This window comes from Mustelus asterias, chromosome 7 (genome assembly GCF_964213995.1).
Source record: "Mustelus asterias chromosome 7, sMusAst1.hap1.1, whole genome shotgun sequence".
In the NCBI taxonomy this organism is placed as follows: Eukaryota; Metazoa; Chordata; class Chondrichthyes; order Carcharhiniformes; family Triakidae; genus Mustelus; species Mustelus asterias.
Window position 1 is genome coordinate 140,977,326 of NC_135807.1, and position 18,900 is coordinate 140,996,225.

Consider the following 18,900-nt stretch of genomic DNA (forward strand, 5'->3'; position numbering starts at 1 on the left):
TTCAACAGTGTGCCAGTACTGCTCCAACTCTGCAAGAGGAAGCATCGCATGTCAGGATGACCTCCTTTTGGTGTCAAAAATGGGCCAGTACGTTAGATGACAGAAGCTGTTGTTTAATGTTATTGAAAGCCTCCACCTGCAGTGCCTCCTCCCAAGGCCGCCTTTGGTGTTTTTGTAGTAGGTTATGCAAAGAAGCCAGTCGGGAAGTCAAATTTGTAATAGATTTACTGTAATAGTTTACCAACTCCAGGAAGGATTTCAATTCCATGGTGTTCCTTGGAGTTGGTATTTCCTTGATGGCCCTTACCTTGTCCTCCACTGGAAGTAGATCTTTGCCATCCACCTGATAGCCTAAGTAGGTCACTGCATTTGCTTGGAAGATACATTTATCCCTCTTCAGGCGTATCCCAAATTCCGAGAATCTCCACAAGATCTCTTCTAAGTTTGCCAGGTGTTCTAGTTCTGAAGTCCCCATGACCAGGGCATCATCCAAGTACACCGTCGCTTTGGGTAATCCCTGGAGTATATTTTCCATGACCCTATGGAAAATTACACACGCAGATGAGACTCTGAAGGCAAGCGAGTGTACTTGTATATGCCTTTATGCATATTGTTACATACTTTCGAAAATACACATGGCTCAAGTCCAGCTTAGAGAATGCTTGGCTGCCTGTTAACCTGGCATACAGATCTTCAATTCAGGGCATAGGGTATCTATCAAGTTTAGAAATCCAATTGACTGTGAGCTTATAGTCTTCACAAAGTCAGACTGACTTATCCGGCTTAAGGACAGAGACGACAGGCATGGCCCACTCTGCAAATTGTACCCAGATTTATTATTATGCCCAGGTTTTCCACGTGTCCAAGTTCCGTTTCTACTTTTTCCAACAGAAAGTATGAAACTGGTCTCGCTCTAAAATACTTTGGTGTAGCATCGGGGTCAATGTAGATCTTGGCTCCCACTGCCGCCCCCCTATTCTTCCAAGTCCTTCCTGGAAAACTTCAGGATACTTGTTGATAACTTCATTTCCCCATGCTCAGCCTGAAGATCTCCAGCGAGTTCTGTCTGATGTGCTGGAGCCCATTTTCCCTATAAGGCTAGGTTCTTGCTGCCTGTAAGTCACCAGGGTCATCATGGTGCCCCTTATTTGTAATGGTTCTCCCATGTAGATGGCTAGCCTGGTCTTTGTCTCTTCTAAACTCAGGAGCTGAATATCAGTTTGGAGACAATCATAGGTCTGCTCCCTGATAACAGAGACCGCAACTCCCATATCCACCTCCATTTTTAATGGGTGGCCATTTACTAACAGCTCCACCATTATAGTGTCATAGAGTCATAGAGGTTTACAGCATGGAAACAGGCTCTTCGGCCCAACTTGTCCATGCCACCCTTTTTTTTTAAGACCCCTAAGCTAGACCCAATTGCCCGCATTTGGCCCATATCCCTCTATACCCATCTTACCCATGTAACTGTTTAAATGTTTTTTAAAAGACAGAATTGTACCCGCCTCTACTACTATCTCTGGCAGCTTATTCCAGACACTCACCACCCTCCGTGTGAAAAAACTGCCCGTCTGGACACTTTTGTATCTCTCCCCTCTTACCTTAAACCTATGCCTTCTAGTTTTAGACTCCCCTACCTTTGGGAAAAGATATTGACTTTCTAGCTGATCTATGCCCCTCATTATTTTATATACCTCTATAAGATCATCCCTCAGTCTTCTATGCTCCAGAGAAAAAAGTCCCAGTCTATCAAGCCTCTCCTTACAACTCAAACCATCAATTCCCGGTAGCATCCTAGTAAATCTTTTCTGCACTTTTTCTAGTTTAATAATATCCTTTCTATAATAGGGTGACTAGAACTGGAAACAGTATTCCAAGTGTGGCCTTACCAATGTCTTGTACAACTTCAACAAGACGTCCCAACTCCTGTACTCAATGTTCTGACCAATGAAACCAAGCATGCCGAATGCCTTCTTCACCACTCTGTCCACCTGTGACTCCACTTTCAAGGAGCTATGAACCTGTACCCCGAGATCTCTTTGTTCTGTAACTCTCCCCAACGCCCTACAATTAACTGAATAAGTCCTGCCCTGGTTCAATCTACCAAAATGCATCACCTCGCATTTATCTAAATTAAATTCCATCTGCCATTCGTCAGCCCACTGGCCCAATTGATCAAGATCTTGTTGCAACCGGAGACAACCTTCCTCACTGTCCACTATGCCACCAATCTTGGTGTCATCTGCAAACTTACTAACCATGCCTCCTATAAACTCATCCAAATTGTTAATATAAATGACAAATAACAGTGGACCCAGCACCAATCCCTGAGGCACACCACTGGTCACAGGTCTCCAGTTTGAAAAACAACCCTCTACAACCACCCTCTGGCTTCTGTCATCAAGATGTGGAGATGCCGGCGTTGGACTGGGGTAAACACAGTAAGAGTTTTAACAACACCAGGTTAAAGTCCAACAGGTTTATTTGGTAGCAAATGCAGTTTCATCAAGGTCATCAAGGCAGTTTTGCATCCATTTAGCTACCTCACCCTGGATTCTGTGAGATTTAACCTTATGCAAGAACTTACCATGCGGTACCTTGTCAAAGGCCTTGCTAAAGTCCATGTAGACAACATCAACTGCACTGCCCTCATCTACCTTCTTCGTTACCCCTTCAAAAAACTCAAATTTGTGAGACATGATTTTCCACTCACAAAGCCATGCCGACTGTCCCTAATCAGTCCTTGCATCTCTAAATGCCTGTAGATCCTGTCTCTCAAAATACCTTCCAACAACTTACCCACCGCAGATGTGAGGCTCACATGGGGGGGTAGTAGGGGTGACCTTTTTTCGTGGAGATGCAGTTCAATTGCACTGATCCTGTTTCCAGTGGTGGGCATACCTGCAATGTACCTCCTGGTACTGGCCTTGGCCTCGTTCCTAAACAGCACATTTTTTGCCTGTTCCTATAAATTTTCCTTGGTTGTGGCCTGTTGCGGTGTTTGCAATAGTTCTTTGTCTGGCTTCTACAACCTTCTGGAAAATGTTCCCAAATAGCCTTGAGGTTTCCACTGCCTTTCCTTGACGGTCTGGTGATACAGCTTGGAAAAAGGATCTTACTATCCACCCTATCTCTGCTTCTCATAATTTTGTAGACCTCTATCACGTCTCCCCTCAGCCTCCGTCTTTCCAGTGAAAACAATCCTAGGTTTATTCAACCTCTCCTCATAGCCAACGCCCTCGAGATCAGGCAATATCCTGGTGAACCTTCTTTGCACGCTCTCTAAAGCTTCCATATCCTTCTGGTAGTGTGGCAACCAGAACTGCACTGAATGTCTCCGAGCTTTGACTTGTGCACTGTAGCAGCAGAAGCAGTGCTTTACTCACCGTGTAATGTAATGTTGTAATGTAATGATATTTTACTTACGCAAATGTTCTCAGTTGAGGAATGAACATTGCACGAGGTCCATCCCCCTAATCGGAGGACAATGGTGTCTGACACCTCCTGTAGCTCCTTTCTCTGCATTCTCCAGTGATGGAGCTATCTCAATGGCCTTTTTGAGATCAAATTGGGTTCCACCAATAATTCTTTTTGAGCTGTGTCACATTGTTAATTCCACATACTGATCTATCTCGCAACATGTCGTTCGGGAGTGACCCGAATTCACAGCGCTCTGCCAATTTTTGTAACCTGGTCAAAACTTCAGTGACAGAATCCCAAGGAGTTCATCCTGCTATGTTAAAGCAGTATCGCTGAAGTATAATAGAAGGCTTTGGCCCTTTACCATGGCTGCTAACTTGTTAAAGAATTGGGACAGCTGGATAGGTCTTACGTTTTATCACGTTGAATGTCGGGACCCCACATACTGTCAACAAGATTACCTTCTACATAAGAACATAAGAAATAGGAGCAGGAGTAGGCCATCTAGCCCCTCGAGCCTGCCCCGCCATTCAATAAGATCATGGCTGATCTGATAGTGGTTTAGTTCCACTTACCTGCGCGCTGCCCATAACCCTTAATTCCCTTATTGATCAGAAATCTATCTATTTGTGACTTAAACATATTTAACGAGGTAGCCTCCACTGCTTCAATGGGCAGAGAATTCCAGAGATTCACTACCCTCTGAAAGAAGAAGTTCCTCCTCAACTCTGTCCTAAACTGACTCCCCCTTATTTTGAGGCTGTGTCCTCTAGTTCTTGTTTTCTTTCTAAGTGGAAAGAATCTCTCTGCCTCTACCCTGTCTAGCCCCTTCATTATCTTATATGTCTCTATAAGATCTCCCCTCAACCTTCTAAACTCCAACGAGTACAGGCCCAATCTACTCAATCTCTCCTCATAAGCTAACCCCCTCATCTCCGGTATCAACCTGGTGAACCTTCTCTGTACTGCTGTACTGTTCTGCTTTTCATCTCTCTCAATATTGTTAGCCCGGAAGAAGTAATGCATACGCTGTGCATATTATGCACAGTCTTCCATGCTTGTATCATAGGTTTCAAGTTTACTGAAGCGAGGCATTGTTTCTTACCGGAGGAGAATTACTTGTCTTAATTGTAGACGTTGTTCAAAGGGAAGAAAACACTCCTCATTGTCCATGTAATAATCTCACTGAGACCTGTCTTCCATCACCAGCACCCTTTATTTACATGATTTACATGCACTGCTTCTGCTGCTACAGTGCACAAGTCAAAGCTCGGAGACATTCAGTGCAGTTCTGGTTGCCACACTACCAGAAGGATATGGAAGCTTTAGAGAGGGTGCAAAGAAGGTTCACCAGGATATTGCCTGATCTCGAGGGCGTTGGCTTTGAGGAGAAGTTGAATAAACCTAGGATTGTTTTCACTGGAAAGACGGAGGCTGAGGGAGACCTGATAGAGGTCTGCAAAATTATGAGAAGCAGAGACAGGGTGGATAGTTAGACCCTTTTTCCAAGGGTGGAAGTGTCAATTACAATGGTGCACAAATTCAAGTTGAGAGGGGGGACAAGTTTAAGGGAGATGTGTGGGAGAAGTTTATCACGCAGAGAGTGGTGGGTGCCTGGAACGCGCTGCCAGAGGATGTGGTGGGAGCAAGCACATTAACAACATTTAAGAGGCATCTGGAAGGCTACATGAATAGGGAGGGAATAGAAGGATATGAACTGAGTAAGAGCAGAGGTTTGTTTTCAGTTTAGTTAGGGCATCATGATCATCACAGGCTTAGAGAACCGAAGGGCCTGTTCCTGTGCTGTACTTTTCTTTGTTCTTTGTTCTTCTTACAAAAAGGGAAACAAGAAATTGAGACAATGCTGAATCAGGAAGTCATCTCTCCTGTCACCAAACACACAAATTGGTGTTTAGGTATGTTTCCTGCACCAAAGCTAAGTGGTTCCATACAAATCTATGTTGACCTCGCACACTTAAATGTGGCAGTGGAAAGAGAGATGCACCCAATGGCATTTGTAGATGAGATCATAAGACATAGGAACAGAAGTAGGCCGTTCAGCCCATCGAGTCTCGCAAAGCTGGCAAAAACTATTATTTTTACAAAGTTGGATGCAAACAGTGGCTTCTGGCAACGACATTTAGGTGAGAAATCCAAAGTACATTGGCAATTATCACACCTTTCTGTAACTTACTTACCTTAATCAGCAGTCGGACATCGGGAGTTCAGAGACCAGGAACTACAATTCCCAGCGGACCTCAGACCTCTTATGCAAGCACCGGCTGTAAATGGTTGCACATGCACTGTTCATCTTTTTTGATCATCATTGTGCCTTCTGTGTGTGCAACAGCTAGAAAAGGCCACACATGTGCAGTGTTAGTGTTTTTCCATTCTTCAGGTTGGGGAACAACCCTGCACATATGCAGTTAGTGGTTTTGCCGCATTCATGCCAAGAGCCGGCCCTGTGCACGTTTGCAGAAGGAAAAGAAGAAAAGTAGAACGACTTGAAATTTCAGGTCAGAGCACCATTTGAGAGAAGGTGTCCCAGGGAGCAGGGCATGGGGAGGAGGACAAGGAAAAGACACCAAACCAGGGAGTGAGACAGAAAGAGATCCCAGAAGAATGTCCTAGGCAGGGACAAAAACAGGGAACAGAAAGAGATCCCATTCTAGATAAGCAACTGGACCAGAGAAAATGGATCCAAGTTCAAGAAAGAGCTGCGGGGAACTAACTTGCAGCAAAGTGGGCTTGAAAGAAGCCCAGAATATCCAGAAGGGCAGCCAGAGGTTGGTGACTCATTGCTTTACTGTTAGGACAAAGGTACCCTTTGGAGCACTAGTATTCTGCTTGGCACAGTGGAAGTTCTGAAAGTGTCCTGGGCAGGTCAATCTTGAATGTATTCAGAGATCTAGGGGAAAGGAGTCTCAGCAGGCAAGATTGAAACCCCACAGGTGGATCCTTGTGGAAGCTGTCCAAGTGGGAGCAATGCTTGGAGAGAATTCCAAGGCAAGTTATTCAAAAATGGAGATTGGAAACCCTTGTGAGAAAGACAGATCTTCAGTGAGACTGGTTGGCTCACAGCATTTAATGTGTCTGGCTGTAGATAAATCCATAGAATCTGCTTTGGTTGATTCTGGCAACTTTGGAATGTGATGGGCCCGATTTTACCATTAAGTTGAGCCCATTCCCCCTTTACCAAGGCCCAAAAATGGCCACCATTTTCGGGCCTTGGTAAAGGGGGAACCGGCGCATGCACTTAAGTTGACTTAATGGGCTGCACACCGAACTTTACTGGCACTTCCCTCTTTACCAGAAGCAGCGCGAAAGAGACATGCTCCACAAAAATCCGATTCGGGCGCTCCAGTTAGTGAGGAGATAAGTGCCGAGTGTCTGATGGCTCTCTGCTTGAGAATAGTGGCGGGGTGGGAGGAAGGTGGGTCCGTTGGCTCTCTGCTTGAGGTGGGGAGGGGAGGGAGGTCTGCCGCCACTCTGCCTGAGATCAGTGGAAGAGAAGGAGGGGGTCCGCTCCCACACTGCCTGAGATCAGTGAGGGGGAAGGGTGGGGGGTCCGCTGCCACTCTGCCTGAGATCAGTGAGGGGGAAGGGGGATCCGCTGCTACTCTGCCTGAGATCAGTGAGGGGGAGAGGCCTATGATCTGTCTGGGTGGAGAGGGGTGGGGGGATAAGGAGGTCAGTAATTTTGGGGGGGTGGGGTGGGACAATGTCTGTGGGGGCCAGGGGGAGGCATTATCTGGCCCGGGAGGGATGTGGTAGGGGAGCCGCATTCTATCATCTTTTTCCGTATGCACAGTTGGAGGCGCTGATCAGAGCTGTAGGGTTTTGGGCGCGTTGAGCCCTGCCCACAGGTTTGTGCAGCGTGATTCGGAATGGCTGATATTTCTTCAGGCAGAGTGGGTAGGGGGGCACCTGAGAACGGGTCTAAAAGTCGGATCTGAAACACTCCCAGTTTCAAGTCCGCCCAGCACTTAGAATCAAAATGGTAAAATAGGACCCGATGTGTCTGGCCAAAATTCATCTGTTAATTTACATGTACCACATACTTACCCATAATAATGGAATATAAGATAGATACATACAAATTTGTAAAGATAAAATAAGTTGCCATGTTTGTAAAGATATAGCTGGGGTGGAGGAATGGTGAATATTTGAATTACTTCCTGTGTTTATATTGAGAACTTTCCACCCTCTTTTGGTCTGATGTAATATAGTTCATTTTTCTTACCTGGGGGGTAAGTGGGGGATCAAAAATCTTTGAATTTTTGTGGGTTCATAGCATTTTGGGAAATATTGTTTCAATCGCCTAGCCGATGGAATTACATTTTCCAGAGGACAATGATAGTCATTTGAAGGGATTAGAAGGGGTCATCTGCCACATGGATGACATTCTGATCCATAGGTTGACTCTACTGGTACATTATACAAGAGTGAGAGCTGTGTTGCAAGAAGCAGGACTAACATTCAACAATATGTTTTCATAACCCATTATAAATTTCTTGAGACACATTATTCACACATCAGGCTATTACCTAAAAGTTCAAAGCAACAAAAGATTTTCCACCACATTACAATGTTACTGAATTCCAATGCTTCATGGGGATGGTCAATCAGGTAAAGGAGTTCTTCCCTAATTTGGTGCTGTTATGGTTCAGGTCAGAAACTCCAAAGTGTTTTATGGACCCTGCCAGGATCATAAGTATTGCATCTTGAATTTTGCTAGGATAAGCATGATAGGTTTCACTTCAAGTATGATTCAAATGACCCACTAAGGAGCTTTTAACAAACAAAGTTTATTTAAGAATATAGTTAACACGTATAATAAGAATATTAGCAATAACTTCTATCAATTACAAACACAAAACAACCACAATAATGTACAACCCTTAACAAATATAGGAGCTGTCCCAATCAAACAAAACCCTTGCCATAGACAAAACCCTTTAAACAGGTTCAACACAACATAGACTAATGCTCACATGATACTGGAATTGAGTCCTTTGGTTGAAGTCTGCAGTTCTCTGGATAGATTCCAAACAGTTTGAAGTCAGAACAGCTTCCCAAAATACCAGGGACTCTAGGCGAGTCACCAACAGCAGATTCCCCCCTTCAGAAAGGCAAGACCTCGCTTTCAGATGACCAGCAGAATTTCCAAAACCAGGGAGAGAGAGAGACTTATTTTCAGCTTGGTGTCCCTTCTAAAACTAAAACAAACCTGCAGCCCAGAACTGAAAATGAAAGAGCTTCTGTCACCTGCCCTGCCATCCAGTTTTTCTCCTAACAATGCAGAGCCATAAAAGATCCCACGGTAAAAATCAACAAAGTCCCTTTTAAGCAGCTGAAGGAGCAATAAAAGGACATCTGGGAGACAGCACAGCAGCAATGAGAAACACTGAAGCTGCGAGAGCGCCAGACATCATGATCTTTTAAAGAAAAACTTTCTTAAAGATACATTAACGTCACAGTACATATGTACAAACTGCTACATCAGCCGCTCGGACAAGACCACAATGGTTTCGGGAAGAACATCAATAAATCTTATTCCAGAATATTAAAAACCACTTAATCCACCAGATTTGCAGGCACACTATGACCCTGAACTGCTCACAGTAGTACTGCAGATGCATCAGTAATTGGAATAGGAACAGTATTCTTCCAAAACTGAAAAATGGAACCCACAGACCCATGTATTCAGCATCTAGGTCATTGACTGAAAAGGAACAAGGATGCACTGTAATTGAAAATGAGACATTGGCAGCCAATTAGAATCATAGAATCCCAAAGTGCAGAAGGAGGCCATTCTGCCCATCAAGCCTGCGCTGACCACAATCTCACCCTAGTTCCCCCTGACACTAAGGGGCAATTTAGCATGGCCAATCCACCGAACCCGCACAGCTTTGGACTGTGGGAGGAAACCAGAGCACCCGGAGGAAACCCACGCAGACATGAGGAAAATGTGTAAACTCCACACAGACAGTGGCCAAGCTGGGAATCAAACCTGGGTCCCTGGTGCTGTGAGGCATGATGTGGAGATGCCGGCTTTGGACTGGGGTGAACACAGTAAGAAGTTTAACAACACCAGGTTAAAGTCCAACAGGTTTATTTGGTAGCAAAAGCCACACAAGCTTTCGGAGCTCCAAGCCCCTTCTTCAGGTGAGTGGGAATTCTGTTCACAAACAGGGCATATAAAGACACAGACTCAATTTACATGAATAGTGGTTGGAATGCGAATACTTACAGCTTATCAAGTCTTTAAGATACAAACAACGTGAGTGGAGAGAGCATCAAGACAGGCTAAAAAGATATGTATTGTCTCCAGACAAGACAGCCAGTGAGTTTGCTGCGGACAATGGTCTGTTTGAGATTGTGCGGTTGTTTGAAGGCAAGAAGTGGGGGTGTGGGGATGGCCTTGGCGAGATGTTCGTCTTCATCAATGACATGTTGAAGGCTCCGGAGGAGATGCCGTAGCTTCTCCGCTCCGGGGAAGTACTGGACGACGAAGGATCCTCTGTCCACTGTGTCCCGTGTTTGTCTTCTGAGGAGGTCGGTGTGGTTTTTCGCTGTGGCGCGTTGGAACTGTTGATCAATGAGTCGAGCGCTATATCCTGTTCTTATGAGGGCATCTTTCAGCGTCTGGAGGTGTCTGTTGCGATCCTCCGCATCCGAGCAGATCCTGTGTCTACGGAGGGCTTGTCCGTAGGGGATGGCTTCTTTAACGTGTTTAGGGTGGAAGCTGGAGAAGTGGAGCATCGTGAGATTATCCGTGGGCTTGCGGTACAGTGAGGTGCTGAGGTGACCGTCCTTAATGGAGATGCGTGTGTCCAAGAATGCAACCGATTCCGGAGAGTAGTCCATGGTGAGTCTGATGGTGGGATGGAACTTGTTGATGTCATCATAGAGTTGTTTCAGTGATTGTTCACCATGAGTCCAAAGGAAGAAAATGTCATCGATGTATCTAGTGTATAGCATCGGTTGAAGGTCCCGTGCGGTGAAGAAGTCTTGTTCGAACCTGTGCATGAAGATGTTGGCATATTGAGGTGCGAATTTGGTCCCCATGGCTGTTCCATGTGTCTGGATGAAGAACTGGTTGTTGAAGGTGAAAATATTCTGGTCCAGGATGAAGCGGATCAGATGTAAAATTGCATCTGGAAACTGGCAGTTGTTGGCGCTGAGCACTGAGGCCGTTGCAGCAATGCCATCGTCGTGGGGGATGCTGGTGTAGAGTGCCGAGACATCCATTGTGACGAGGAGTGCTCCTGGTTCAACTGCTCCATGTGTGCTGAGTTTCTTTAGGAAGCCCATAGTGTCGCGACAAAAGCTGGGGGTTCTTTGTACAATGGGTTTCAGGATGCCCTCGACATAGCCGGAGAGGTTCTCGCACAGTGTCCCATTGCCCGATACAATGGGACGGCCGGGTGTGTTTGCCTTGTGTATCTTCGGGAGGCACTTCTTGACTTCTTGCCTTCAAACAACCGCACAACCTCAAACAGACCATTGTCCGCAGCAAACTCACTGGCTGTCTTGTCTGGAGACAATACACATCTTTTTAGCCTGTCTTGATGCTCTCTCCACTCACGTTGTTTGTATCTTAAAGACTTGATTAGCTGTAAGTATTCGCATTCCAACCATTATTCATGTAAATTGAGTCTGTGTCTTTATATGCCCTGTTTGTGAACAGAATTCCCACTCACCTGAAGAAGGGGCTTGGAGCTCCGAAAGCTTGTGTGGCTTTTGCTACCAAATAAACCTGTTGGACTTTAACCTGGTGTTGTTAAACTTCTTGCTGTGAGGCAGCAGTGCTAACTGAGACTCATGAGGTTCGATGTCATGACCGAATATGTTCAAGGTAAGCAGCAAACAACAGCGGGGATATTATCATACATTTCCATTGGGAAACCTGAACAGGAGATCATAAATCTTTTCAAGGAAGTCGAGTCACACAGGTTACTGACTATGAAATTCCTACCAGCAACTTCATGGCAGCTGAACAAAATATGACAAGCACAGAATGTGCTAAAATCAGAGAATACTGCAAAAATGGATGGCCAGAATATGCTGCAAACTATTCCTGAAACAGTACTTTAAGCAATGCAGGCATCTCAGTATTGCTGATAATATCTCAGAATTGTGGACCACTTATTAACCTATAATCAGAGGTAGTTCATACCAAGAGTCCTCAGACGCAAAATCATTCAATATTTACACCAGGGACACCTAAACATTGCAAAGTGTCATGCTAGAGTGCAAAATTCTGCTTGGTTGCCAGGAATTTCAGAATCATGAAAGGACATGATTTTGAGCTACATCATCTGTGCCATCCATCACCAGGATCAGAAAAATCCCTTTGTGGTTTAATCATTTCCATCCAGATGCTGGGAACATCTCAGAATGAACCTTTTCGAACTCAGTAGTTGTTGACTATTACTCCAGATGGATTGAGGTTAAATATCTTCATGAACAACCTCAGAGGCAGTCATCTTTTTGCCACATTTGTTACATTCCTGATCTTGTTATTTCAATGGTTCATATTTGCGAATGAAGGGTTCAAAGATTTAAAGAAGATGATAGATTTGTCCACACAACTAATTTGCCCAGACCCCTACAAGCTAATGTTCAGGGCAAAAGAGAAATAAGAACAGTCAAAACAAAGAGTTACACTCTCAACTTTGCACTATTGAGTTACTGTTCTATGTCTCTTCAGAATAGGTTAGCTCTGACAAAACTTCTAGGAAGAAGCACACTCAACAATCTGTTCTTTTACATATGTTCATTCCATGTCTAAAAAGCTGTGACTTTGAGAGAGTAAAGGAGAAAGAGGATGAGCATCATGCAAACCAGACAAAAAATTACAATCGCTGTGATAAGAGTGCATGAGCTACCAGAGCTCTAACTAGGTGAACCAGTCTGGATTAGAGGCTGGAATTAAGACGGGCAAGTTTCTTGTCGAAACTGAGAATGGGATAGCGAGAAGAACGAGAAGTGCACTCACAGCAAGAAAAAGAACGGAGTAACTACCCATACGAGAAGGATGACAATCTCTGGACCAATAATTTCAGAAGATTCACAAGCTGCTCTACAGAGTTTGAGAGAGAATGTGGATAACCTGAATCCTATTCAACCACTGAGAGAGATGTGAACAAGGCCGGGGATATTGGTGAAACTATCACAACTCTTATCTTTGTGAACCAGAGAGTAAAGGAGAGACCTCAGTGAGATGTAGGGTGATGTAATTCTAAATCGTATTTATTGAGCCAGAGACTTGGGGCAGCTGTATAAATGATTAATGTAAATATGTATGCAAATATAAAGTCTACATCATCAGTGACGCATGATCACATAATAATATCACAGCGAGAGGTAGTTCTACATAATGCCTCATGCAGAGTCTACCTTGTAAATGGTTAATAAACTCCATCTTTTAATGAACATCACGCTAACAGCATCTCCTTCAGTTTTATCTGTAAGTCCAGATCCACGACTACCACTTCTAAGACCAAAAACAATAACAGAGCACTGATTGTCCAGTTTCTTGGTCCATAGCTTGGCGACCCTAAGAAGAGATGTGCTATTTTCATGTGGGTCCAAGCTTCCTCTTGCCCCCTCATAGAATGTCTGAATGCGTAGAGGTGGTGAATGCTGCAGATGATCATCAGAGGCTGAGTGCAGTGCTGCAAGCACTTCAGTGATTTTCCTACTTGGTGTCCACACTTGAATAGCTGTATGCAAATGGGAAGCATCTGTTGGGCATAGGGCTAATCCAACTCCTCAATTTTGGAGGTGTATTTGCTCATGTCATTGATGCATGTATCACTGGTAACTTGAAAGGATGCCAAGTTGTTGCCAGAGACCTAGTGGAGGGTCCTTCCATCTCCATGCAATGCAGAAATAACATATCACCTGTTCCTTAGAACCATAGAAAAGCTACAGCACAGGAAGAGACCACTCGGCCAATTTTGTCCATGCCAGCCCGAGAACATTTGGGTGCCCTTTGTAATCCAACCTTTCTGCACCTGGCCCATAGCCCTGTAGTTTACAGCACTTAAGATGCAGATCCAGGTATTTTTAAAAAGAGTATAGGATCTCTGCCTTCACCACCAACTCAGTGAATTCCAGATACCCACTCTTTTTGTCAATTATCTTGAATCTATGTCCCCCTGGTTCTAGAATTCTCCACCAAGGGAAACAATTTTATCCTGCCCACTCTACCTCTTCCCCTCCTAATTTTGTACAACTCAATAAAGTCATCCCTCAACCTTCTTTGTTCCAAGGAACAAAGTTTCCCCTTGTAACTACACTTTTCAAGCCCTGACAACATTCTTGTAAACCTCCTCTGCACTCTCGCAAGAGAAATGATGTCCTTCCTGTAATGTAGTGACCAGAATGGCACACAATACTCCAGTTGTGGCTTCATCAGGTGTTGTATGAAATTTCAACATTGTATCCTTACTTTTACATTCTAAAGCACCACCAATGAAAGAGAGTATTCCATATGCTATCTTTACAACCGTGTCGACTTGAACTGTTGCCTTTAGGAACCTGTGTACTTGTACTGTGTCATTGTTCCACAGGAGCAGGCTGAGGGTAAGAACGATTGCGTCTGCATTTTATTTATTTATTTTTCAGTTAAATTTGGCTTAAAAATCGGAGGTTTTTTTCAAAACAGGGAGTAGGCCCAGGAGCAGCCTGGGGAAGGTTTAAAAAGGGCTAATTTAAAAAGGTTTTTTTTTCAAAACAGGGAGTAGGCCCAGGAGCAGCCTGGGGAAGGTTTTTTGGAGGGTTTAAAAGCAGGCCGCACTTTTGAGCGGGCAGCGTCTGGAGCGGGCAGTGGAGTGAGCAGGGAGCAGAGTGTGAGCTGTAAGGGCTTTGGCTCACAGGGCTTCGGCAGAGGTGAGGAAGGTTGTTTGTTTTTCTTCTGTTACACCCCCTTTTTTTGTTTTATTTCCAAAAAACTAAAAAGGACATGGCTGGTATGAGTGGGAGGCCAGTATACTGCATTCGGTGTGGGATGTGGGAGTTCCTGGAGACAACTTGCCTCCCGGAAGTCCATATCTGTGCCAGATGTGTGGAACTGCAACTCCTGAAGGATCGTGTAAGGGAGCTGGAGCTGAGGCTCGATGAACTCAGTTTAGTTAGGGAAAATGAGAGATTAATAGATAAAAGTTATAGTCAGGTAGTGACACCAGGGTCTCGGAAGGATGGGTAATAGTCAGAAGGGTGATGTGCCAGAAAGTACCCCAGTGGCAGTCACCCATAAAAGAAAGGGATGGGCAACAGATGGGAGAAGGGAAGGGAGTGAGCAGTCTGTGGAGGGATCCCCTGTGGTTGTCCCCCTCCAAAATAGGTATATTGTTTTGGATTCTGTGGAGGGGGATGACCCTCCAGGGGTAAGCCACGAGGACCAGATCGCCTCCACGGAGACAGACTCAGGGGTCCGGAAGGGAAAGAAGGGGTTTAGGAGAGCGATAGTTGTGGGGGACGCAATGGTTAGAGGCACGGACAGGCAGTTCTGTGGGAGTGAACGAGAATCCAGGATGGTAGTCTGCCTCCCTGGTGCCGGGGTACTGGATGTCTCCGAGAGGGTAGGAAGCATATTTAAAAAGGAAGGTAGTCAAACGGATGTGATTATACACATTGGTGAAAATGATGTAGGTAGGAAGAGCAGGGGGGTCATACGAGAGAAATTCAGGGAGTTGGGTGCTAGGCTAAAAAGTAAGGCCTCCAGGGTAGCAATCTCTGGACTGCTCCCAGTGTCTAGTGCAAGTGAGGCTCGGAACAGGGAGATTCTACAGTTGAACGCGTGGCTAAAGGACTGGTGCAAGAGGGAGGGTTTTAAATTCATAGATAACTGGGAAATCTTCAAGTCAGGATGGCAACTGTACAGAAAGGATGGGTTACACCTTAACTGGAAGGGAGCAAATATCCTGGCTGGGAGTTTTGCTAGAGTGTTTCGGCAGGATTTAAACTAGTGTGGCAGGGGGGTGGGGAACAAAACAGTAGGTCAGTAAATACTGAGGCTGGGGTTGAGCTGGGGGCCAGGGCAAGGCTAGCTAAGAAGAGGAGCACTCTGGAGGAGGAGGACCTGACTGGGCCTGGAGGTCTGGAGTGCATCTGCTTCAATGCGAGGAGCGTAACGGGTAAAACAGACGAACTTAGGGCCTTAATGCTTATGAGGAATTTGGATGTGGTTGCAGTGACAGAAACTTGGTTAAAAGAAGGACAGGACTGGCAGCTGAATATTTCGGGGTATAAGTGTTTTAGGCGAGACAGAGGAGGGGCTAAAAAAGGTGGGGGAGTAGCGATATTAGTTAAGGAGCATATTACCGCAGTGCAGAGGGTAGACAACTTAGAGGGGTCATGTACTGAGTCGCTGTGGGTGGAACTCAGAAACAGGAAGGGTGCAGTCACTATGCTGGGGGTGTACTACAGACCACCCAACAGCCCACGGGAAGTGGAGGAAAGGATATGTCAGGAGATTCTGGATAGGTGCAGAAAACATAGGGTTGTTGTAGTGGGGGACTTTAATTTCCCTGGCACAGACTGGAAAGTGCTTAGAGCTGGGGGTCCGGACGGGGAGGAATTTGTAAAATGCGTACTGGAAGGTTCTTTGGAACAGTATGTAGATAGCCCGACTAGAGAGGGGGCTATACTGGACCTAGTTCTGGGAAATGAGCCCGGTCAGGTCGTCAAAGTTTCGGTAGGGGAACATGTGGCAAATAGTGACCACAACTCTGTTAACTTTAGGATAGTAATGGACAAGGATGAGTGCTGTCCTACGGGCAGGGTGCTAAATTGGGGGAAGGCTAACTATAGCCGGATTAGGCAGGAATTGGTGGATGTTGATTGGGAGAGGATGTTCGAGGGTAAGTCCGCGTCTGGCATGTGGGAGTCTTTTAAGGAACTATTGATAAGGCTGCAGGATAGGCATGTGCCTGTAAAAAGAAAAGATAGGAAAGGTAGGATTCGAGAGCCGTGGATAACCAGGGAAATTGAGGATCTGATTAAAATGAAAAGGGAGGCGTACGTTAAGTCCAGGCAACAGAAAACAGATGGAGCTCTGGAGGAATACAGAGAGAGAAGGAAAGAACTCAAACGGGGAGTTAGAAGGGCAAAAAGAGGTCACGAGATGTTATTGGCAGGCAGGATTAAGGAGAATCCTAAGGCATTCTATTCATACGTTCGGAACAAAAGAGTTGTCAGGGAGAAAATCGGACCTCTCAGGAACAAAGGAGGGGAATTATGCTTCGAACCCAAGGGAATAGGGGAGATCCTAAATGAATACTTTGCATCGGTATTCATGAAGGAGAGGGGCGTGTTAACCGGGAGTGTCTCGGAGGGAGGTGTTGACCCGTTAGAGAAAATCTCCATCACAAGAGAGGAAGTGTTAGGTTTTTTAGGGAACATTAAAACTGACAAAGCCCCAGGGCCTGATGGCATCTATCCTCGACTGCTCAGGGAGACGAGAGATGAAATTGCTGGGCCTCTGACGGAAATCTTTGTCGCTTCTTTGGACACGGGTGAGGTCCCTGAGGATTGGAGGATAGCGAGTGTGGTCCCGTTGTTTAAGAAGGGTAGCAGGGATAACCCAGGAAATTATGGGCCGGTGAGCTTGACGTCCATGGTAGGGAAGTTTTGGAGAGGATTCTTAGAGACAGGATGTATGTGCATTTAGAACGGAACAATCTCATTAGTGACAGACAGCATGGTTTTGTAAGAGGGAGGTCGTGCCTTACAAATTTGGTGGAGTTTTTTGAGGAAGTGACAAAAACGGTTGATGAAGGAAGGGCCGTGGATGTCGTCTATATGGATTTCAGTAAGGCATTTGACAAAGTCCCACATGGCAGGTTGGTTAAGAAGGTTAAGGCTCATGGGATACAAGGAGAAGTGGCTAGTTGGGTGGAGAACTGGCTTGGCCATAGGAGACAGAGGGTAGTGGTCGAAGGGTCTTTTTCCGGCTGGAGGTCTGTGACCAGTGGTGTTCCGCAGGGCTCTGTACTGGGGCCTCTGCTATTTGTGATAGATATAAATGATTTGGAAGAAGGTGTAACTGGTGTAATCAGCGAGTTTGCGGATGACACGAAGATGGCTGGACTTGCGGATAGCGAAGAGCATTGTCGGGCAATACAGCAGGATATAGATAGGCTGGAAAATTGGGCGGAGAGGTGGCAGATGGAGTTTAATCCGGATAAATACGAAGTGATGCATTTTGGAAGAAATAAGGTAGGGAGCAGTTTTACAATAAATGGCAGAGTCATCAGGAGTATAGAAACACAGAGGGACCTAGGTGTGCAAGTCCACAAATCCTTGAAGGTGGCAACACAGGTGGAGAAGATGGTGAAGAAGGCATATGGCATGCTTGCCTTTATAGGACGGGGTATAAAGTATAAAAGCTGGAGTCTGATGATGCAGCTGTATAGAACGCTGGTTAGGCCACATTTGGAGTACTGCGTCCAGTTCTGGTCGCTGCACTACCAGAAGGACGTGGAGGCGTTAGAGAGAGTGCAGAGAAGGTTTACCAGGATGTTGCCTGGTATGGAGGGTCTTAGCTATGAGGAGAGATTGGGTAAACTGGGGTTGTTCTCCTTGGAAAGACGGAGAATGAGGGGAGATCTAATAGAAGTGTACAAGATTATGAAGGGTATAGATAGGGTGAACAGTGGGAAGCTTTTTCCCAGGTCGGAGGTGACGATCACGAGGGGTCACGGGCTCAAGGTGAGAGGGGCGAAGTATAACTCAGATATCAGAGGGACGTTTTTTACACAGAGGATGGTGGGGGCCTGGAATGCGCTGCCAAGTAGGGTGGTGGAGGCAGGCACGCTGACATCGTTTAAGACTTACCTGGATAGTCACATGAGCAGCCTGGGAATGGAGGGATACAAATGATTGGTCTAGTTGGACCAAGGAGTGGCACAGGCTTGGAGGGCCGAAGGGCCTGTTTCCTGTGCTGTACTGTTCTTTGTTCTTTGTACTCCAAGATCTCTGACTTCATCTTCCCCTCTTCGTATATTTCCATTTATTGTGTACTCCCTATAATTATTCGACCTCCCTAAATGCATGACCTCACATTTCTCTGTGTTAAAATCCATCTGCCAATTTACCACTCACTCCATAAACTCATCTATATCATTTTGTAGATTATAGCTATCCTCTACACTATCCACTACTCAGCCAATCTTTGTGTCGTCTGTAAATTTCCCAATTGTGCTCCCCATGATCACGTCCAAATTGTTAACATTTGATTTTGATTTATTATTTTCACATATAATAGTATACAGTGAAAAGGACAAACATAAGGGTCCCACCACCGAGCCCTATGGAACACCACTTGAAGCAACTTTCCATTCACAAGGGCATCTATTGACCATTACCCTTTGTTTCCTGTTGCCAAGCCAACTTTTCATCCAGTTTGTCACATTACCCTGTATCCCACGGGCTTTTACTTTTTTGACCAATCTGTGGGACCTT

General features: G+C 45.4%; 1 protein-coding gene across 1 annotated transcript in view; it reads left to right on the plus strand.

Moving 5' to 3' along the window:
• The window catches only part of LOC144496009 (secreted frizzled-related protein 4-like), an 85,684-nt gene that overhangs the window by 45,977 nt on the left and 20,807 nt on the right, over positions 1 to 18,900 (plus strand). The window lies entirely within an intron of this gene.